Source organism: Muntiacus reevesi, chromosome 7 (assembly GCF_963930625.1).
Source record: "Muntiacus reevesi chromosome 7, mMunRee1.1, whole genome shotgun sequence".
NCBI lineage: Eukaryota > Metazoa > Chordata > Mammalia > Artiodactyla > Cervidae > Muntiacus > Muntiacus reevesi.
In genome coordinates this window covers 10,245,292-10,252,916 of record NC_089255.1, presented here as the reverse complement: position 1 = coordinate 10,252,916, position 7,625 = coordinate 10,245,292, and positions in this window count along the sequence as shown.

Genomic DNA, 7,625 nt, shown 5'->3' with positions numbered 1-7,625 from the left:
CTTTTCTCTTTATTAGCACTAAATTTCAAGTAGCTAAGGAACCACAGTTCAGTCTACAAGGTTATTCTGTTAATTTGGCTCTTGCCTTAATATGCCTACATTTCATTTATTTTATTGTTCTTTCTGCCACAAAAGTTAGGGCTTTACTCTAAGACCCTCTTTTTCACAGACCCCCTCTCTGGTCTCTAAAGAAAACCCAGGGAAAGGTCCAAGCCCAGGGACTGCAGAAGAGGGACGAAGACGAGGGGGAGGCTGGGCAGCGGGTGGATAGACCTGCCCTCCACCCTTCAGGGCCCCCTCTTACGCATCCAGCTAACCCGAGTCCAAAACCTGGCCCCCACAGCTTCCTTTGGCTTCTGCTCTTGACTTGGAGACCATCCTCCGGGCTGACTGCCTTAGAAGGCAATTGGTTAACCTCCTTGTTGGCTCACAGGGCGATTCTGCCACTGGACTTGCTGGCCTAGCCTCATGGAAATCTGACAGGCCTGCCTTGCAGAGACACAACAGATTGGCTTCTTTCTCTTCTTTGCTTTATTACATTCAGAGAGAGGCCCAGAGGAGGAGGAAGCGGAGGGCTGGAAGTCGCTCGCTACAAGGGAGCGCTTGTGAAATTCGCTAGGCAGAGAAAACAGTACCGTGGGGGTGGCACTTTCAGTCGTGCTGTCTGCCGCTGGCAGGACAATTTAAACTGTACTGTTTCCCTCATCTATTGGGGCTTGGTTTCCATTCTTGCATAATGCACATGCCTGCTTCTTTGTATTGTGGGTAACAGAACCCAAGGGTGCCTGGGCTAGAGAGCTACAGGCTTCTTTAATTTTATGAGTCAAGCAGAGCACAAGATGCACATTTTAAAATCTCGTCTTTTTGTTGCTAAAACAATATATCAACATTAAAGATCAGTTTTAATCATCATGATCTATTTTAGCAATACAAAAAATAAAGATTAGCCCTCATCTCTCATTTTAAAAAATTCTCAACTGAAGGATAATTGCGTTACAATGCTGTGTTGTTTTCTGCGGTACAACAATGTGACTCAGTTACAAATATAGCTGCAGCCCCTCCCTCTCAAGCCCCCTTCCCAATCCACCCCCAGGCCAGCCCGCCAGGTCATCACAGAGCCCCGAGCTGAATTCCCTGTGCTATGTTCTTATCCCTCATCCAGTGGGACAGAGCTGGGTGCTCATTAGAATCACCCAGGCACTTTTCAAATTACGAAGCCCAGGTCTTACTCTAAACCAGATGAATGTGTCTGTAGTGGTGGGGCCCTAGCATCTGTAGTTTTAATAAACTCTTCAGATGAGTTGAGAACCACTTAAACAACCAGATTACTTTCCAACCAGCATAAAAAGTAATCTTTCCTTGTGACTCTCTCCCTGGTCACATTCCACCCCCCAGTTCAGTTCAGTTCAGTTCAGTTGCTCAGTCATGTCTGACTCTTTGCGACCCCATGAATCACGGCACGCCAGGCCTCCCGGTCCATCACCAACTCCCTGAGCTTACTCAAACCCAAGTCCATTGAGCAGGTGATGCCATCCAGCCATCTCATCCTCTGTCGTCCCTTTTCCTCCTGCCCCCAGTCTCTCCCAGCATCAGGGTCTTTTCCAGTGAGTCAACTCTTCGCATGAGGTGGCCAAAGTACTGGAGTTTCAGCTTCATCATCCACCCCCCAAGCTTTAAGGTAATCACTATTCTAATTTTGGTGCTCATTATCCCCATCCAAAGATTTCAGCTTTAATCACATGTGTATATGTTTGTACCTTTTTTTTTTTTTTTTTAGTTTTTTTAATTTACTTTTTATTTTCTTTTATTTTTTTTGGCCACAATATGTGGCATGTGGGATCTTAGTTCCCCAACCAGGGATCAAACCCAGGTACCCAGGATTGGAAGCACAGTCTTAACCCCTGGACCATGAGGGAAGTCCCTCGTTTGTACCCTTAAATAATATATGGTATAGAATTTATAAGTTTTTAAAACATTGTGTAAGTGGAAATATGTCATGTGTATCTTTGTGAAACATTTGTTCTCAAGATTTATTCATATTGATATGTGTAGTTTGTTCATTTTCACCGTATAGTATTCTATTGTCTAAATATTAAAAAAATCTGAGGGAGACTTTCCCAGGAGTCCAGGCACTTGGCGCTTCCACTGCAGGGGGCATGGGTTCGATCCCTGGTTGGGGAGCTGGGATCCCACATGCTTAATGACATGGCCATAAAAATTTTTTTTTGAAGTGAAGAGAGTGGTTGTACCACATTAACAGAATTATTTTCATTTGCAGTTTATGGTCAAGGGTGCATATTTTAATAGTGATAATTCCATTATAACTCAATTTTGGTTCTTTTTCCATTTAATATTTTTTCTTTCCATTTTGTGTTGTATCATAAGCTTCTTTCCATATTTTAACATGCTATAATGATCATTTAATTAACTGCATAATTTTCCTTCAGGTTTATCCTAATTCACTTGAATATACCCCTAATATTTATTCCTAGTATCTTTTCAGGGGATGGAACTGGCAATGCGATAAGGAAGATTAGATATGAGCAGCTTGCTTATCTGTTGAGTTTGTTCCCTGGAATAACTTCCCAGAAGTAGGATTATTAAATCAAAGTCTTTGAACAATTTTATGATTCTTGATACATTTTGTAACATTGCCTTTCAAAAAACACTTTTACCATCTCTCAGTTAACACTGGATGATTTTGTTTCATGGGAGAATAGAGTGTTAGAAGTGCCTCTTTTGGAGAAGTCATACTATTGGTTACAAACTCTTAGAACAAATCAAACACTGAAAAGTGTTCCTAGAGTCGAATCTATTTAAAAAAAAGCAAAGCCAAATGGAATAGCAAACATACAGGCAATACTGAAAACAGTGGAGAATAAATGATTCCAGATGTGATTTAACAATGAGAACTGTTCCTTAAGGTGCCTAACCTCTTCACTAAACCTCAGTTTGCTCATCTATACAATGGGATTATAGTAAGAATGATGATAGCAATGAGTAACACAACAGCATTTTCATAGTCTTTATCATATGCTAGGCACTATTCTAAACACTTTAGGTATACCAACATTTAATTATCACAACATCCCTATGATATAGGCATTATTATTATTATGCCTGTTTTATAGCTGAGGAACCAAAGCACAGAAAGAAGTTAAATGACTTTTCTAATGTGTAGTTAGGAACTGGCAGAGCCGGAATTCTAACTCAGACAGTCTGGCTCCAGAGTTTACACTCATAACCTCTAAATAAATAATATAGTTTGTATAAAATACTTAATATAATGCCTGGCACATAGTAAGTACTCAATAAATGATTGTTTTTATTTTCATTATTATATATTTTAAAAAGCCTACTAGCTAGTATAGGGAGTGGCAGAACTGATTTAAAAACTCTAGAAGAAAAAAAAAAAACTCTAGAAGACAGAAATCAGTGAGTAGAAGTTTCAGCAAGGTGACTTCTGACTATAGCAACAGTGCACTCCTGAGTGCTGGGCATGAAAAAGGAGAGGCTGAATGGTCACTTTTCAAGAATGTTGTAGGAGAAATTTCTGCATCAGGTGAGTGGCTGAGCTATATGACCTCTAAGGTACTTTCCAACTACAGGATGCTTATGATTCTAAGCCAGAATCTTTTTTTTTTTTTTTTTAATGTTTTCATTTATTTTTATTAGTTGGAGGCTAATTACTTCACAACATTGCAGTGGGTTTTGTCATACATTGACGTGAATCAGCCATGGAGTTACATGTATTCCCCATCCCGATCCCCTCTCCCACCTCCCTCTCCACCCAATTCCTCTGGGTCTTCCCAGTGCACCAGGCCCGAGCACTTGCCTCATGCATCCAACCTGGGCTGGTGATCTGTTTCACTATAGATAATATACATGCTGTTCTTTTGAAACATCCCACCCTCACCTTCTCCCACAGAGTTAAAAAGTCTGTTCTGTACTTCTGTGTCTCTTTTTCTGTTTTGCATATGGGGTTATCGTTACCATCTTTCTAAATTCCATATATATGTGTTAGTATGCTGTAATGTTCTTTATCTTTCTGCTAAGCCAGAATCCTATGTTCTTTATACACACAACAAAACCTCATTTGTTTCAGTTCAGTATTAGTTTTAAATATTAGGTTCAGTTTATGAGCCTTGTTGATGTCATTTTCACTGCAATTATCTGAATCATTTGCCAACAAGAGCGTGGCTCTGTGGTTTGGGGAAACCTTTGGCGGTCTCTCGTGTTGTAGTGTTTGGTGTGTTATAGCACCCGGACATTATAATGACAGGGGCCGGGGACATGGACACATAAAGGTGTGTGTTTCTGTGCAGGGGTGGTCAGCCCTTTGAGGTGGGCGTCTACAGGATTACTGTCACTTGGCTGAACATCATTTGGAGTCAGTCATCCATAACTATTAGAAGAAGGCACAGACCCATGAGATCATCGTGGCATTAAATGTTTACACTGAAAAATTATGAGACTATTTTTGTAGATGTGAGTTGGTGTTTCATCTCTTAATAGCACAGTTTGCACGTGACTCAGGGGAGTGGCAGTGAGTTTCTTGCTGGGAAGGGGAATTACTCCCTTGATGGAAGAAATAGTTTTGCTCAAGTCATGGGGAAGCCACAACTGACCTCATAATTTGCCTTCCCTTTGGATATCAGCCTAGGCAATTATTTTGCCTTTACCACTGCATCTTAAGCAATCCTTTGGGAGAATACACAATTTTCTATATCAACTTTATATAAGTTCTCCAAAAATGCCACCAAAAATTTAAAAGGCGTAGTTAATTCCATTATGAAGATGTTGATAAGTATATAAAGATGTTGATATGTATATAAAGATGTTTGCTATGGCATTCATAGCAAACACACTAGACTGGCTCAGAAAGTCAATACTTAGAAAATGATTTCTTCTTGGCTATGTATTTTTGTCTTTGGTCTAAAGTTTAACATTGTGGGGAATGTGTAGTTACTATGGAGATAGATGAAAATAGGCATGGAGTTTAGGATATCAAACTGTCAACAAATTTACTATATAAAAATAGGATGTGGATTCAGAAGGAAAGTAGACAAAAGCTTCCAAAACAATATTATGAGATTTAATCTATAATGTAAGGGGGATGTGAAAGCTGGAAAGCAGATAGAATTTTAGGCATTAGATTCCACAAAATCTTAAGCAATTTGAAATGATTGTGTTCGGGTCATCATCACTGAAACACAATATATTTGCCTTATAAGGAAATTAATCTAGTTTTATTTGGTGAGATTTGACTATATTCAACATTAGTAATAATTCTCTTGAAACAGAGATTGTTACAAGTTGGCTTCTAGTTATGATGGCACCTTTAAGCAAACAACTCATGTATTTACATGTATGAGTCTTTACACTGTGTTTGAGAAATATTGTAACTCAAGTTAAATAAAGGGAAAAAAAATGTCATTTTGTTTTGAGTTAAGCTAAAGTTTGCTTTGCAATCTCACCAGCAAATAATTCTGAGCATACATTTGGGGCATCTTGCTTTGGGGAACTTCAAAGAGGATGGCAAGTTATCTGTCAGTAATTACAAGTGTCATTGTTCTTGTGTTATTCATAACGAATCCAATAGGATGAGGGTGGTGTCTCCAGTCACCCAGTAACTTGAATTAGAATGCTTAGGACTTGAATGACAGCAGTAAGTGATCAGAGTCACTGCTTTTTTGGAATGTAGGTAGCATTTCCAAAAGGAACATGTGTTATTTACATACATAAAGTAAATGTTGAAAGATTGGCTTAGGCTAAAAATACCCAAAGTAATGTTGTAGGGGAGGACAGTAGAAGAATGAGTTTGACTTTTCAAAACAGAAAAATTCCTTTTGTCACATCTGTTTAAGGTGAAAGTCAGTTTTTTGATTCAAATAAAACAGAAGGGAGTTGACAAACATAATTCAGAAGAGAGTTAACAAAAAAAAGTTTATCCAAGAAGTGACAAATGTATAGTATAGCCAAGAATAAATCTCAATTTAAAATATTATTCTTAAGCAAATTATACTTTGATGACATCTTGCTACATTTCAGATTGTATGTTTAAAAGAATGAAATTTGAAAATTATTTTGACACGTAGCATTTTGGGTTACATTTTGAAAAATGTATCCTAAGCAAGGCAGTATATTTATCGTCTATAAAACAAGGCAAAGAAGTTGAACTTAGAGTCTTCTTCTGGTAGGTTAGTTGAACCAACAAAACCTTCCTACAGACCTAGAAGTTGACAGTGATCTTCTTGCCCAGGGTAAAGCCTTGAATGAGACAAGAGTCCATTTGGGAAAATAAAAGAAGGAATGTCTCTCTTCTCTACTGGGGACAGAAACACACACTAATTCAGGTAGCTTGAATTTATGCCTCCTCTTTGAAAATGTCCTTCTTGTGCAGCTATTTCCCTTTGCTCCAGATATTTTCTGTTGCAGCATAACCCTGCGAGAGGGTTACTGGAGAGGACACATGGTCTTTTTCTTTAAACGCAGGTCCAGCTGCCCAGTAAACATGACAATAGGCCGTGGGAGACCTGATATTCTTCGAGGGAGTCTTGTCAGGCACAGCTGTCGAGGGGAGGCCTGTGAAGCCAGTGGCCGACCTGCTGAGATCAGAGCAGTGGTTAGGGGAAACCTGGCCAGTGGCTTCTGGGGGCAAAACTCCTCCTGCTTCCTCCGCCCGCCCCAGCCCTTCAGTCAGCCCAGGTTGGAGGCTGCTTGTGTTCCTGAGAGGAAAGGACAGGTTTCTCCTCTGCTCACTCTGCTTGTGGTTGTTGTTCAGTCATTAAGTCGTGTCTGACTCTTTGCACTGCCATGGACTGCAGCATGTCAAGCTTCCCTGTCCTTCACTATCTCCTGGAGTTTGCTCAGATTCATGTCCATTGTGTCGGTGATGTTATCTAACCATCTCATCCTCTGCCACTCCCTTCTCCTCCTGCCCTCAGCTTTTCCCAGCATCAGGATCTTTTCTAATGAGTTGGCTCTTCACATCAGGTGGCCAAAGAACTGGAGCTTCAGCATCAGTCCTTCCAGTGAATTCCTCCTGTGAACCAACCCTCTCAAAGAACAGGGAGCCTCTACAATGCTCCTGCGACTCTGGAGACTTAACACTCCAATCCACTGGCAGAGGTTCGGGAACAAATCAAAGAATTTAGAACTGGAAGGAAGTTTAAAGCCTTAAAAAAAAAATACAGCCTTCTCATTTTATATGTGAAGAATTGAGACTATGTGAGGGCCTTGAAGCTAATTAGTGCCAGAGAAATGGGACAAGAACCCAAGTGTCTTGAGCAGGATTTTTGCAAAGGTGAGAGAGAGAGGGAGTCATTATCTCAGGAGATATGTGATGTGGATGCTGCCTCCAGGCCAGGGCTCATTCCTCTGTATAGTTACTAAGCAATGTTGGTAGGAAACATAATTTTAGATGGGGTGACTTGGGGCTTCATATTTAAAGAAATGAATTATTGTGAGTCTGTCATGTGCAAACGAGTGCCAAACAGTTCTCTTCACACTGTTTTATAAAACAATCATAAGCCCCGCAGCTTTTCCTTATTGGGCTGTGTCCTTAACTGAACTCATGGAGGCACTTCATCTTCTGTCCCTTTGAGTGGCTCACTCACACAGTG